The following is a 14,085-nucleotide window of genomic DNA, read 5'->3' as shown; positions in this document are numbered from 1 at the left end:
AATCCGTCATAATGAATTTGGCTGAATAATTAAACCTGTGGCTGTATTTGAATTTGTAATCCGGTGTAGACTGAGGGTTTTAAACATGATTTGATGAGCCTTTGATGATAGCAGTACCTAAGGATAATATTTCACGTTGCCTGCTGCATGGTTCATCATTGCAATCTTGCTTTGTTTCTTTCTTCGTTACCATTGCAGACCTACTGGTCTCAATTTTTCCTGCCATATCATTGTCTTTGGTTCATGATACGCTCTGCTAAGCTGGTCGGAGACTGAAGGAGCTCCCTGCTGCCTAGTCAAGTGATTATTAGCCTACGAAGAGGGTCGTTTCAGCTGTCCGACCTTCCAGTGGTTCAATGTATGGGCCATTCTGCTTTACAAGGTAGGTTCAAGAGGTGGGTCCTGAGTAGAGCTCCTCTTAGTAAGGTCGTATCCTGCTCTTTCCATCCTAGAGCTCATGCAATAATTGTCATATGGGCCAAGACGGCAGGCATTGAATTGGGAGGGCTCCAGGTTTGAAAATCTGACAGCTCGAACGAAACAGCCAAGGCTGTAAGAAATGTGCATCTTCCGCGGATCAGGCATGGAGAGAAATCTGTAATGCCCACTCACCGCTAGATTATGCTCACAGGCCAGCGCCGTATAAAATAGCTTTGAGCCAGTGAATATCTCCCCACATTCACATGCAATTATATTAGGGTGTTGAGCTCTTGGACAGCGACGTACATGTCCATAATTGACACAGGCAGAGGAGACGCACGGCAAAGTCCAAGCTCCCATCTTCCAAAACCAAGGGGAGTCCAGTGATATCAGAAAGCAAAGAGATCAACTCAACACCGAGGTGCCTGAATTGACCCTCGTGTTACTGCTGTCTCCAGACTGAGCTCCTGCTTCTCTTCTGTGGGTCCCACCTAAGGCTCATGCAGCCCATGGAAAACTGGGGCAAAGTCAAATCCAGCCTAATTAAACCCACGCTACTTCAAAGCAGCTTCTTGGACCTGTTGTGCACATAGGGATCATTAATATGCAGCCAAGGCACCAGAGCAGCTCCTATTGATCCAGCGATTACGCCGAGGAATTCAGAGGCCGAGTGGGGTATTTAGCATGCTCCTTTGCATCTCAATAGTGGCAGCGACTGCTCCTGCAGCTCGAAGCCTGAGCAGCGTGGGTGCCTGAGCTCTGGGAACCAGCTGAAAGGCCTGGGCACAGGCTTTGGGTGCAGCACGTTCCTGTCCCTGCGCTTCATAATCAAAGCTGTGTTTTGAATCCCAGCGCCTGGATTGCGAACGAACAAAAAGCAGGAAATTGAAAGTGAAGGCTCATGCACCCGTCTGCTCACACCATTGTGGGGGCCGAACAAAGCACAATGGTGTGAGTTAGGGACGGTGCATGACCCTTCCCTTCCCTATGAGCTTCCTGCCTTTGGTCACGTTGGGTTCCCAGCCTTACAAGAGCTTAAGCTGGTTTTCATATTGAATTTCCCACAGTTTTGCACAGCACTTTCTTCCCACCTTTTGCCCAGCTCTGCTGCGGCACGGGAAAACCTCCCGCTTTCTGCACCAGACTCGAGTCAGTAGCTTGAGCTCTCCAACACGGGGGCACCTGGTAAAATCTCCAAGTCCTACATCTGAAGGCAGAGACATGAGGAGGTTGTTGGGGAGATGGACGCGTGGGGCATCGGGAGGGGAAAATGGGGAATGGAAGAAGTTGGAAAAAAGAAACATGGTATAAGAGGAGAGAGAAAGGGGGAAAACTGTAAATGTAAGAGAAGAATGGGAGAACTCAGCGTAGGGCAAAAGGGAGAGAAAGCCAAGGAGTGCGGGGAAGAGAGATGGCAAAGAGGATCTGGATGCTGAAATCAACACCGAGAAAGCTGCAGCAGGATCCATGGCAAGGAGGAAAAGGGAAGGGGAAGTGGAGTGAAGCCAGGAGAGGAAGGACGGTTTAGCAAAAGTGTGCGAGTTGAAATTTTAAACGGCATATTTAGAAGGGACAAAGGAAGCGTGGCCGTTTCGTTCCTGTCACATGTGGGACATGTACCTTTGAGGCTGGGCAGCACAGGGACCTATATACCCTGGTCTCTAATACTTTGACATCCTGAATCCAGCTGGCACCTGGGAAATCTTCTAGGTACTGATAACAGGTTGCACTGATTTCCTTTCATCCAAGGATCATAAAGCATATGACAGCCTTTCAGGAACCAGTCCTGATGACTCCCCTGTGAAGGCAGCAAGTGTTGACAGTCTTGTTTTATTGTCTGGGAAACAAAAACGAGGCAGAGAGCAGGGCAGGACTATCTGTTCAAAACTATCCGTGCCGTGCTCAGCACCCCTGAGAATCCTGCTCTAAGCTCTTTTCAAGACGAGTCCCTGAAAAAATTCATCTTCCTGTCCTAAACTCACACAGCGTGTCAGTAAGACCCAGGACTAAAGACCAGATACTCTGGGCACGTCTACACATTCATTAATGCACCTTAGTTACTGCGCATTTAGTTTAGTACTTGCTTAATGAAGTACTAACTAAATGTGCAGTAACTAGAGTTATTGCACAGTAGTAACTGCTGGCACGCAGTTATTTTGCGACACTTGCTGCCCGTTAGCCTAATAACACTGCACAGTGGGCTAATAGCGTGGTTTTTATCTGCCACATTAATGCGCAGTATTATCAGGCTAATGCCCAGTAAGCGCAGTGTTATTAGGCTAATGCGCAGTAAGTGTCTCATGTAGACGCGTCCTCTGCATCTGTTCTGCCCCCTGGATACTCTCAGGTGTTTGATGCCAGGTGTCAGGATTTTTAGTTGATTTTTTCTTCTAATAACAAACAAAACCGGATATTTTTATTTTTGTTCATTCTCTACTTTGAGGGGCTATAAATAAATACTGAAAGACAGGCTGGATTTGGAAGAACCCACATCAGATTTATTGGGTTTAATATCACCTTTTTTAATCATTTATGTGCTTGTCTCCCAGAGCACAAGTTTCAATATGGCTTGTTCCGTATATCTCTATCTCTGTCAGTGAGAAAGTTTCCAGCCCTGGTGAGCAGCCCTTGATAACAAATTAGTGTGCACCACTTATATCGCCTAAGCAGTTTGGGTGAGGAAACAGCTGGGTTTCCATTTCAAGCATCCAAAGGGCTTTTTCCAGAGAGGGAAACAGTTGTTAAAATGATGACAGTCCTTTGGTAACGTTGCCCCAAAGCAACAACAAACAAGTGATCAAAGATGCTGACATCCTGCGTGTTTCTGGAAGACGCCTGCTAACTTCAGAAAAACTTTGAGGATTTGGTGCAGATGGCTGGCAGGCTCAGATGCTATTCAAAGTGACCCTGGTGGCCCCTGCAAGGACCAGTGGGAGGCTATGTATGTTCCCCGTATTGTACTGCTACTGGAAACCAAAGGTTTAGGCCTTGGGACTGCTCTGCGGTGTGCTCCTCCAGCCATAATCCTGACGAGGCTTACAGCCGTGGAGAATCACGGGGCTGCAGGTGCGGTGGTGCACACTGAAGCACCCTCATGCCCCAGCCAGTCCCATCAGTGCCTTCACATGCATTGTGGTGCACTAAATAATACCACCCTAGGACAGTACTTGTGTTGATAAGTACTAACCAGTGGGGGCATTTATTAGTTTACTGCGGCCGAATAGGGCCACGTGTGTAGACATGGAGACTTTACTGCAGAGCTAATTAGGCAACTCCGTGGTAAACATCCCATGTAGATGCACCCACGGTGGATCTGAGGCACCACTCACTCTATCACTACCTCCTCCTTGTTTTACTGGAGGAAGTAAACTGCCAGTTCTCCTTCTAGCACAGCGTCTTGTCTCCTCTGTACCAAATCAGCTGCACCAGGGCACATTTGTAGATGTGATGATGTCACGACATACACATGAAGAAAGTTTCCCTTTTGTGTGGCTTAATGGCAAATCGAGCGAACCACAGACTGCAGTGCTGGGTGGGGGGGGGGGGGGGGCGTTAAATGAATTTGCAAACCAAATAACATGAGGATGTAGTTTAGTTTGCAACGATGCAATGTTGCAATTTGGAAATTACAGCCATTAGTCGGCTTGCCCCCTGGCTGCGGAAGAGGTGGGCAGGTTCTGCAGAAAAAAAGGATAAGGCCTCTCACCACTTCTGCCTTCAGCAGGCTCCTGTGGCTGGCAGGATGCCTGGACCATCCAGGAACAAGATGGCTTTCCCCAGGGGCAGCACGGGGCGGCGGCAGAAAGGAGGCTGGGTTTGCTGGTGGCCAGAGAAAGTGGCAGGGATGGTGCACAGGGTGCTGGAAGCCTGGGTGGGCTGCTAGCTGGCTGGGTGCTGCCCCAGCTTGGAGGCACCTGATCCAACCCTTCCCCAAGCCCACCCAAGCTTTCAGCATCCCGTGAACCATCCCTGCTGCTTTCTCTGGCTGCCAGCACACCCAGCTGCCCTCCTGCTGCCTCCCCGTGCTGCCCCAGGGACAAGCTGGCTGTGCTGGTGGCCAGAGGAGGCAGCAGGGATGGTGCATGGGGCACTGAAAGCCCAGGTAGGCTCGGGGAGTGTTGGATTGGGCACCTCCAAATTGAGGCAGCAGCCTGCCTGGGCATCCAGCACCCTGTGCACTGTCCCCACCGCCTTTTCTGGTCTCCAGCAAACCCAGATGCCCTCCTGCCACTTTCCCGTGCTGCCTGAGGGGCAAGCCAGCCCATTCCCAGGTGGCCCCAGGTGTCCTGCCAGCTGCAGCAGCCTACTACAGGCAGAAGCAGCAAGGGACCTGATCCTTTTGGGGGTGTTTTTTGGCGGAGCCTGCCTGCCTGTCCCGCAGCCGGAGGGTGAGCTGACAGATTGGTGGCACAGATTATTGGGCCCCTGGCCACAGAAGAGGTGGGCAGACTCCATTGGAAAAAAACGTATCAGGCCCCTCGCCACTTCTGCCTCTAGCAGGTGCCTGTGGCCTCCAGAACAATCACGTATATACAGTGATGGAAAATGAAATGGTGAGATTTCAATAAAAACTCACTGTTTCAATTTAGGGGGCATAGAATGCATGCGAAGGACTGAACCCTTGCCACATGTACAAGCGCCCAGGCAGGACTGAGCGTGGAGAGCTTTGCACACAGGACTAGGGGAATACTGGCCAGAGATGACTGCTCACAGATCCAACCAAGACCCAAGGCACAGGGAGCCTGCACAGGAGGTGGGAGAGCTCCTTACTTCCCTTTAGACCAGGGGTGGGCAAAGTCCGGCCTGCAGGCCAGATCCAGCCAGCAGTGGACTCCATTTCCCAGCAGCCCCTGCCTGCATGGCTGGGGCCAGTCTCCATGGAACACTGTAATAGCGCAAGGCTGGGGTTGCCATGGAGACTGGCCCCAGCTGCACTGGCAGTGCTCATGGCAAGGCAGAGCAGGGCAACTTGGTCCGGGGCCGGGGCAGAGCTGCGGTCTGCAGCCTGCAGGCTCTGGGCAGGGGAGTGCAGGCAGTAGATCTTGGCTCTGCCCCAGCTCAGGACCAGGCTGTCACCACTGCAAGAAGCCAGGGCAGAGCTGCAATCTGCAGGCTGCGCTCTCTGGACAGGTGCGCAGGCAAGTAGCTTGCAGCTGTGCCCCTGCTCCAGACCAGGCTGTCACTGCTGCAAGGAGCTGGGACAGAGCTGCAATCTGCTGCCTGCGTGCCCCTCCCTGGAGCATGCAGGCTGCAGACTGCAGCTCTGCCCCGGACACAGACCAAGCTGTCCCCGCCACAAGATCCCAGCAGCTCCAGAGCAGTCCCCCTGCCAGGGTGGCTTGGGCCAGTCTTCATGGCAACCCCAGCCTTGTGCTATCACAAGACAGCTACAGCTGGGGTCTCCATGGAGACCTGCCCCAGCCACGTGGGCAGGGGCTGCTGGGAAAGGGAGTCTGGCTGCCGGTCGGCCAGATCCACCACTTTGCCTACCCCGCCTTACACCATCGTGTGCTTTCACAATGATGCCCAGCAGTGGCTGTGGTTACAGACAATCAAAAAATGGCAAGAATTTTCTGTAAAAAGACATGAGAGAAACCTAAATAATCCTTAGCTTATTTTAAATGATTAATAGAGCCTTTTGACTGTACAGACTTTCAAAATTAAGAAAAAATATCTACTTTTCAGTAATTTTTTACTTTTTTTTACCTTCTCTCCCTTTTCCCAGGAGAAAAAAAAGGAAGGGAAGGAAGCAGAAAAGAGGAGAATAGCAAAATAGTGGAATATTTTGAGTGGAGCCAATTTTTTTCCCCCAAAGCGTTTTCTTCTGTGGGGGAGAGAGAAAGGGGACAAAACATGGCTTTTCCGGCAATATAAAAACATTAATACAAATGTTTGCTTTGCTTGAAATCCAAATTTGTCAAACAAGAAAAAAAAAAAAGCTTTGCCCAGCTTTGCCCACGGTCAGGCTCTCAATTAGTAACTGGATTCTTTGCAAGTCTTTTTTTTAAGTTTTAGTCAAGGACAGCGATTAATGCAGCACTCTGGAATATAGCTGAGGATAGACCTTCTGATTTGCTTTGATGGCAAACTGGAACAGACAGAGACGACAACGGCATCAAAACTCACAACTATGCAAGAATAAAAATGAAAGTAAATACAAAGAGCCCTAGGAAATGATTTCTGATGATAACATTCAGATACAGGCAGGAACAAAATCTTAAGGGCCCTTCAGTCTTTATAGGAATCAAAGTAAAACAGGGTTGCCTTGTATGGAGGCAGACAGATCCTTCTCAGTGCCAATAATAGATCGTTTCCATGTATAATACAGATATTGTTTGCTCTTCGGGGCTCAGTCCAAATCTTGCTGATCTTGATGGGCCTCTTCCTGTTAAGAGTAATGCATTTTGGAATCTGGCTTGAAGTCCTTTGGTATAAGGGTGCTTCATGTGAGCATCAATTTGGTAGGAGAAATTGTAGTAAAGCACGCTGCGAAAGCCAAGCTCAGATAAGACAGCTTTTCAATTGCATCTTAGCACATAACTGCCGCTAATGCGCTTTGACCAGATCTCCTGGTGAAATACTATTAAGAGCTGGTACACTGTGTTAATTAGAGTCAGATTTCATAATGAATTCTTTTTGCAAGGCATCAGACCTTTTTTGCTGACCTACATAGGCAGGCTCTGCTCTGTAGTAGTCTTCCAGGTCCAAGAAGCTGCAGCCCCCTGGATTGTGGTAGGAGGACTGTGATTCTTTACCATACAGGATATATGCGGGATTTCCATGCATGGAGAATATGCAACCCCCTGCCTCTTGTATGCCAGCAAGAAAAGGGATCATTTGAATAGGGACAAAAAAATCCATTAAAGGTATCTGCCTAATGGAAGGCTTTATTAAGCTCCATTGAAATTCTTGGACAGCTACAGCAGAGCGATCAGTGGGATAATCTATCTGGCCCCCTACCTTTACAAACCCATCAAAACTCACTAAGAGTTAAACAGACATTCACGAATGCTTAAGAGGCTTAAGATATGTCATTATAACTATAATCCCCAGTGCACAGCACATCCATACCTCTAGAGTAGGCAGGCTCAGACCTGACTTCACAGCCCCTTATTAAAGGAGAGTAATATGTACTCAATGCTTTCTGAAATTAGGAACAAGGACACACAACATCAAGTACACAGGCAGGTTTTCCATTTGCACGGACATATTTTTGAAGAACAAATGTGCCTGTTAGCGCTCTATATGTGACTACACATTTGTGATCTGCGGTTAATGACGACCGGCGCTGCTGGTGGCACTCTCAGATTGCATTTTTGACTAGTTCATTTAACTAATATGGGAATTTTTTTTTTTGCATGAATACAAATAGTCCCTAACCATAATTCTGCATTGGGGGACTTAGAGTCAGGAAAACTCCCTCTAAAGCATCTACTTCTGGTTTGTTGAGTAATCATGGGGGAGACTATACGCCGGGCTTCAGGTAGGGATGTCAATATGTGCCTGTGTATATGTGAACTAATCATCTTTGTCAGTGGAAGTTATCTCTTTGAAATGGAAATGCTAGTCCTCGTTTCATTCTATGAAACCCTGGTTAGGTGGTTTTAGTCCTTCCAGGACTGCTTTTTCTTTTGTGTGTGCAGCTCCTAGCACAATGGTGTCCTGGTCCATAAGGGGGGCTCCTAGGTGCTGGACAAAATACGAATAGATAATACTAGTGTCCTGCAGCAGTGAGTTGTAATGAGAGACCATTCATGACTGTTCATTGCATGTTTGCCATGAAAAATCAAAAACAATTTCTGCAGAGCCATTGTGGGGGGGCTTAAGGGTTGGTTTTTTGGGCTTGTTGAGGACTCAAAGAGCCAGTCTGAGCTAGCAGGTGCTGGAGCGCCGGGTGCTGTAGGCTGGCCTGCCGCACACCCACCTGCCCATCTGCAGTCTGATTTTGCAGGTGCAACAGTAAATTCACCCCCCCCCCCCCCCGACAACAGATTGTCACTAGGAAAGATGACTTTTCTTTTGAAGGCTTTCACCTGCCTGTCTTCCCCTCCCCATTCACTTCACTCACCTGGTTCTGTTTGCCCCCTCACACCACCGCTGCTGGCATGAGATCCTTTTTCTATGCATCTTCTTGCCCCTTCTTGCTACGTGTGCATAACATGTAATGCATAACACGGCTGGACCAAAGGCCTTGGCCAGCGCCCCCAGAAGTCGCTTTGTCTTCTTTGGGAGGTGCTTGTTATCTGTCCGTGCTTTAAGTGCGTTGGTCAGCCCGACGGACAACTGGAGGGTGTTTAAAGAAACGTAATGTAAATTGCAATGCTCAAGCAATTCCTTGCTGTCTTTATGCTGAAAAGCTGAAACCCCAGTTTAAGAAACAAAATAAGTGCTACGACAGGGCTGCTGCTGTGGGAGGCTTGTGACTGCCTCTTGGAAGAGGGGGACTGAAGGGCTGAAGTCTTTTCTGTCTGCACATCAAAGAAAACCAGGTGTCCCACGTAGGGGCAACTACTACCTCAATCCATTTAAATTGATACAAGGCTTTTAAAATGCCTTGGTTGCTTTTCTGGGCTCAAATAAAAAATACCAAGCCTCACCACCAAGAAGTTAGAGTCACGCCAAGGAGCTACAATCACAACCGGGTCTGTCTGATGCAAGTGGCCCCTGTCTTTATAATGGACCAAAGGAAAACCTCAGATGGGGACAGCTGCAAGCCTCATGGCTTGACATTTTATCAGGCTCGTGCCAGATCTCAACAGGAAAGAAAGCCAACATGTAAGCAGAAAGTTCTGCATGTCCTGAACCATAAATTTAGTCAGTCACATACTCTCCTGCTTCAGCCCCTCCAAAATGCCACTTGGAAAATCTGTTGTCAATTATAATGACAATGTGCTGAAGATGACTTACAGCGGAGAAGGGCTGCTTTATACGCGCCAGCTGTGACTAATCTGGGTTGCAAGGGAACATTGTGTGTGTCCTTGAGATTATAGCTTTTAAAATAAAAACCTCATTCTTGTTCCCCGGAGCTTACTAATGAATTGCCACATGCAACAATACCTTCAAATGAAAACAGCAGTGATTAGCAACAGACCCATATCACCACGGCTCTAAACAGATATTTAGAAAATAAGAAAAGAGTGAACAGCCCTGTTTGAAAGGCACTTCTACTTTGAAAGGGATTCCCTGCTTTAAAACAGGGGGGGATGGTCTCCACAGTTCAAGCAGGTGACATTTTGCAAGACACTGGGGGTTATGGTGCACCAGACCCCACAGGGCACATACTGGGTATACTGGGGCTCAGAGGCAAGCGCTGGAGACACTTCAGGAGAGGCTAAGCTGGTGAGTCCCAGTTATTAGATCCCCTGGCTGAGTGAAAATGTCTTTTCTGAGGCTGGCAAATGCTGTAAGTAGAAGCAATGATCATAGTTACAACTCCCAAACTGGCAGCCACAGAAGAAAGAGTCCACTAGAGAAGGGCAGTCTTGGTGGCTCCTGCCCATTGCTCTAGCTTTTTTTTTAATTTTTATTTTTAAGGAAAATTCTTCATGTCCCAGGTCAAATTAGCCAGATCACTTCCAAATCCTTTGAATCGTTCAAAAAAACCTCACGTGGCCCTACTACCAGCAAGTATCCTCCACCCCAGACTTTTCAGCCTGGGGCTTCAGATGCTTCCAACTCCTTTGGCGGGCATCCTATGTGCAGGCCCAAGCCCGGGGCCTTAGGGTTCGATTGCTCCCAAGTTTCGCTTGCTCTCAGCCGTATGGCCTCAGGAGCAAGCTAGGGAGGAGTCTGCAGGATCCACCACCCTCCTTCCGCTGCTGCTTCCTGCCTCGGCCCGAGGGTGCTGCGCAAGGCACTGAGTGTGAGGCTGGGACCACACATATGAGAGTGCAAGGAGCATCCATGCAGCCCCGTGGCACATGCTTTCCTGTGTGGAGCCCTTCACCGATGCAGCCCCTGGGGCATGAAGCTGGACAGCCCTGCTCGACATGGTGGGGCTCTTCCAGCCTAGTGCCTTGCAAGTCTCCAGGGCAAGGTCAGTAAGAGTTGCACCAGAGTCCTCTGCACTGTCTGTTCTGCTTTCCCACCATTCTCTCACAGACCCAGACCTGACGGCGAGCCCTTGTTATCTGTCCGTGCTTTAAGTGCATCTGTCCCGCATGCAGCTTCCGGCTACCCACTGCAGTCAGCGAAGTGTGTTGTTCTTTGGTAACTACTTCTGCATTCATAAGCCAACAAGACCCAGGAGGGGCACAGAGCAGTGAAGCAGGGGTAGTTGGAAATGTTACATTAAAAAAGCATTTCCAACCCCTTTTTTCAGAGATGCTGCCCCTGTTCCTCTATCTCTATAACTGCTTTACCGTGCATCCATCAGTCAAAGCTGCCATTTGCAGCAGAATTATATCACCATTGAGTATGTCCTGTATCTCGGAAGCCGTCTCTTGCAGAAGGCTGACACCAATGAAAAAAATCCAACATCGCCTCAACTGTGCACAGGCAACCTTCAGATGTCAGAGGAAACACCAAGTGTTCGAAGATCATGATGTTGGATCTGAAACTACGCTCATGATTTATTAAGTAGTTGTGATCCCCACCTTACTGTACAGAGCTGAGATATGGACAACGTACAGGAGATGCCTCAAGTCACTGGAGAAGGACCATCAATGCTTCCTGGGAAAGATTCTTCAAATCTAGTGGCAAGACAGGTGTACCAACATGAGCATCCTCTCGCAAGCAAGCACCACAAGTATTGGGGCGATAATCATGCGACATCAACTTCGCTGGGCCAGCCTCTACATTCAGATGGCCGACTCCAGACTCCCAAAGCAAGTTTTATTGTCCCAGCTCAGTCAAGGTGTACACTCAAGGGGAGGGCAGAGAAAGTACTTGAAGGATGTCTTCAAGGCCAACATGAAAAATTGTAACATTGACATCAGCTCATGGGAAAATATCAACCAGGGCCACCCCAAATAGAGGAAGGGTCTGCTGTGAGGATCTCAGTACTTTGAAACCTTCCAAAGACGATAGGAGATGGAAAAGCAAGAGCAGCAAAAACAGTGCATCACGGTCCAAACCAAGAACCCAGTCACCCACCCCACATGGAAACAAGTGCCTGAGTTGGTTTTGGATGGCCTCATCAGCCATCTTCAGACCCACAGATAAGACATTCATGCAAGATGATTATCCTCAACTGCTAGGGACTGCCAAAGAAGAAGAAGAAGAGATCACTCTTTGACTACAGTGTGTGCGTGTGCAGGGGGGGATCAGCACCATTCAGGACTCATTAGTTCTCGTGTTTTTAACACGTCGTGTTAAACATGTTAAACACGTCTCGTGTTGTTGTTCTTTATATAAATTTATGTCCACGGTACTGCATCCTACACTGGCTGTCTCTTCTCAGAAAATCCTTCTGACATTACCCAATGATACTAGACACCATCTGAACACTGCCATGTTTCAAACCCCATCATCCCATTGCTACAACCATTGCCATCGCCAATCACTAGCTATTAATTTTAGTACAAAATTTCTATTCAGGTTCTAGCTGCTTAGGGTCCCTAATGAGCCTCCTCACATAATTTAAAAGCTTGGATGACAATGGTTTTTAAGAACATATTTCTTCCAAAGCTGGAATCCAGGGCTTTTCATGCTAATGATATGGTAGCAATGCACTAATGTAGGTTACATGGGGGGAATAGATATGGAGCCGTTGGTAACACAGCAGGAAAGCATAATTCATGATGAGATATTATGCATGACACATTATACAACTGGCCTTGTTATCATTAAACCATTTGACTTGGCAGATTTATGTCATCTTGTGTTTCAAGCCATCACTACGATTCTGGAAGCCCGTTCACCCAATTACATGCATGGACAATGATGAAACTTGGAGCTAGCATTGACCACTACACCACTATCACGGAGCTGGAAGTCCAGAAGCATGGCGTACCTAATGCATTTGTATCCAAAATGCATTGCTCTAGAAGTCCTGGACCACCTGTGTGACAACACTGATTATTCTACCCACATCCGTAGCAAAATATGGAAGGCCTCATCTCCCTCCTATGGAATCATAGGTGATTTTCTTTTCATTGCAGTTCTTTCTTCTGTGATGATACTCTATTAAAATAGAGCATCATCCCTTCAAGCCCCTGAGGCAGCATGAAGTGGCCTTAAAGTGAGTGGAAACAGCTCTCGTCAGCTGGGGAAAGGTTCCCCCGCTCTGGAGCAGACTCAAGGGCTGGTCAGAGGCATAGCTGGAGCTCACTGTAGTACCTGTATAGCTGTTCTCTGGTCCCCAGGGCTCATCAGAGGCCATGGAAACTAAAGCACATGATAGAGTAGACCAATTTAACTGAAAGCAAGGCCTGCTCAGCTTTGGCATTTTGCAAATACAGAGGTGGCCCCAGCATTTCTGCTCCTACCCCAAACACAAAGCAAAGCCAATGAGAATCAGGTGCTGTGCATCTACAGCCTATTCATTTCTCTGCTTCGCATCTCCTCCTCTCATGCCTATTAAGTGCACATCCATGCATGCGCGCGCGCACACACACACACACACACACACACACACATAACTCTAAGTCCACACAGCTGTGCTCATCCATCAAATCCTGTCCGCTTTAGAACATAAGCTCCTGCCATTAATTAAACAAATGTAATGTGACTCGTTAGGGCTGTGAAGGTTTCTAGCCCTACTTAGCTACACGTGGTCTGCATCAGAAACTTGCAGTTTCATACACTGATGCCGTCCAGGAGCATTTATCTTTGGGGCTGAATTTTTGGTTTTAAAGTCGACCCCTGTAACTAGAGGGAGCTTCAATAGCAAGTGTCTGGTGATACTCTTCTGCAGTCTTTAAAATGATGCTTTAAGCCAAATCCCCTTTGTATTGTTCTGTGAGGTCTTGGAATTGGGAGAAGCAGCTAATTTTTAACCTTTCAAAAATTCTTACTGCATATTATTTTAATAAGGAAATAGCATGAAGAGCTGCGGTCTGGCCTGGGGAATTCCCCTTCTTCGAGACCAGTGCCTTTGCTTTGCATCAAAAAATACTGCTTTAACTTAGCTGTTCAGAAGCTGGTTCAGAAATTTTTGGGCCATCAGCCTGAAGGCAAGCGGGACAGTCAGTAATTTTAAGCTGGAACTGGACACAGAATAAAGCAGATGTCTGACTAAGAAATATGCACAGCCAAACTAAAAGCTTTCCCAGCAGTTCATGGTATGTTATCCAACAGCTCTAAAGTCCCTTTTCAAAAATGATTCTCATAGTTTGACTCAGACCCTCCAGGTTGCTGTCTGCGGTTTTTCCCAGTGGCCTGAGGAAGGGGGACAGAGGCACCCAAAAGCTTGTTTAGTGTCCTTCCAACTATACAGTCCGTCTAATAAAAGATATCACCCACAAAAATCCTTGCTTCACAAGGTTGTTAAGCAAATCCAATGGGAGTCGTATGACTCCAGACTGGGGAGGATCTGGGCTTTAGGAATTAAGTCCCACTGAGTTTCAATTAAGCCTAGGCTCTGCAGGATGAGATTTTTAAAAGGGTTTAAGTGCCTAAATATGCAGACAGGCACCTACTGCAATTTTCAGAATCGCTCAGGTGTCCAATTCCCATTGAAATAAATAGGAATCGGGAACAGAAGATCTTTTGTACGTCCCATGA

Source organism: Alligator sinensis, unplaced genomic scaffold, assembly GCF_000455745.1.
Source record: "Alligator sinensis unplaced genomic scaffold, ASM45574v1 scaffold510_1, whole genome shotgun sequence".
In the NCBI taxonomy this organism is placed as follows: domain Eukaryota; kingdom Metazoa; phylum Chordata; order Crocodylia; family Alligatoridae; genus Alligator; species Alligator sinensis.
Note: the sequence above shows the minus strand (reverse complement) of the source record.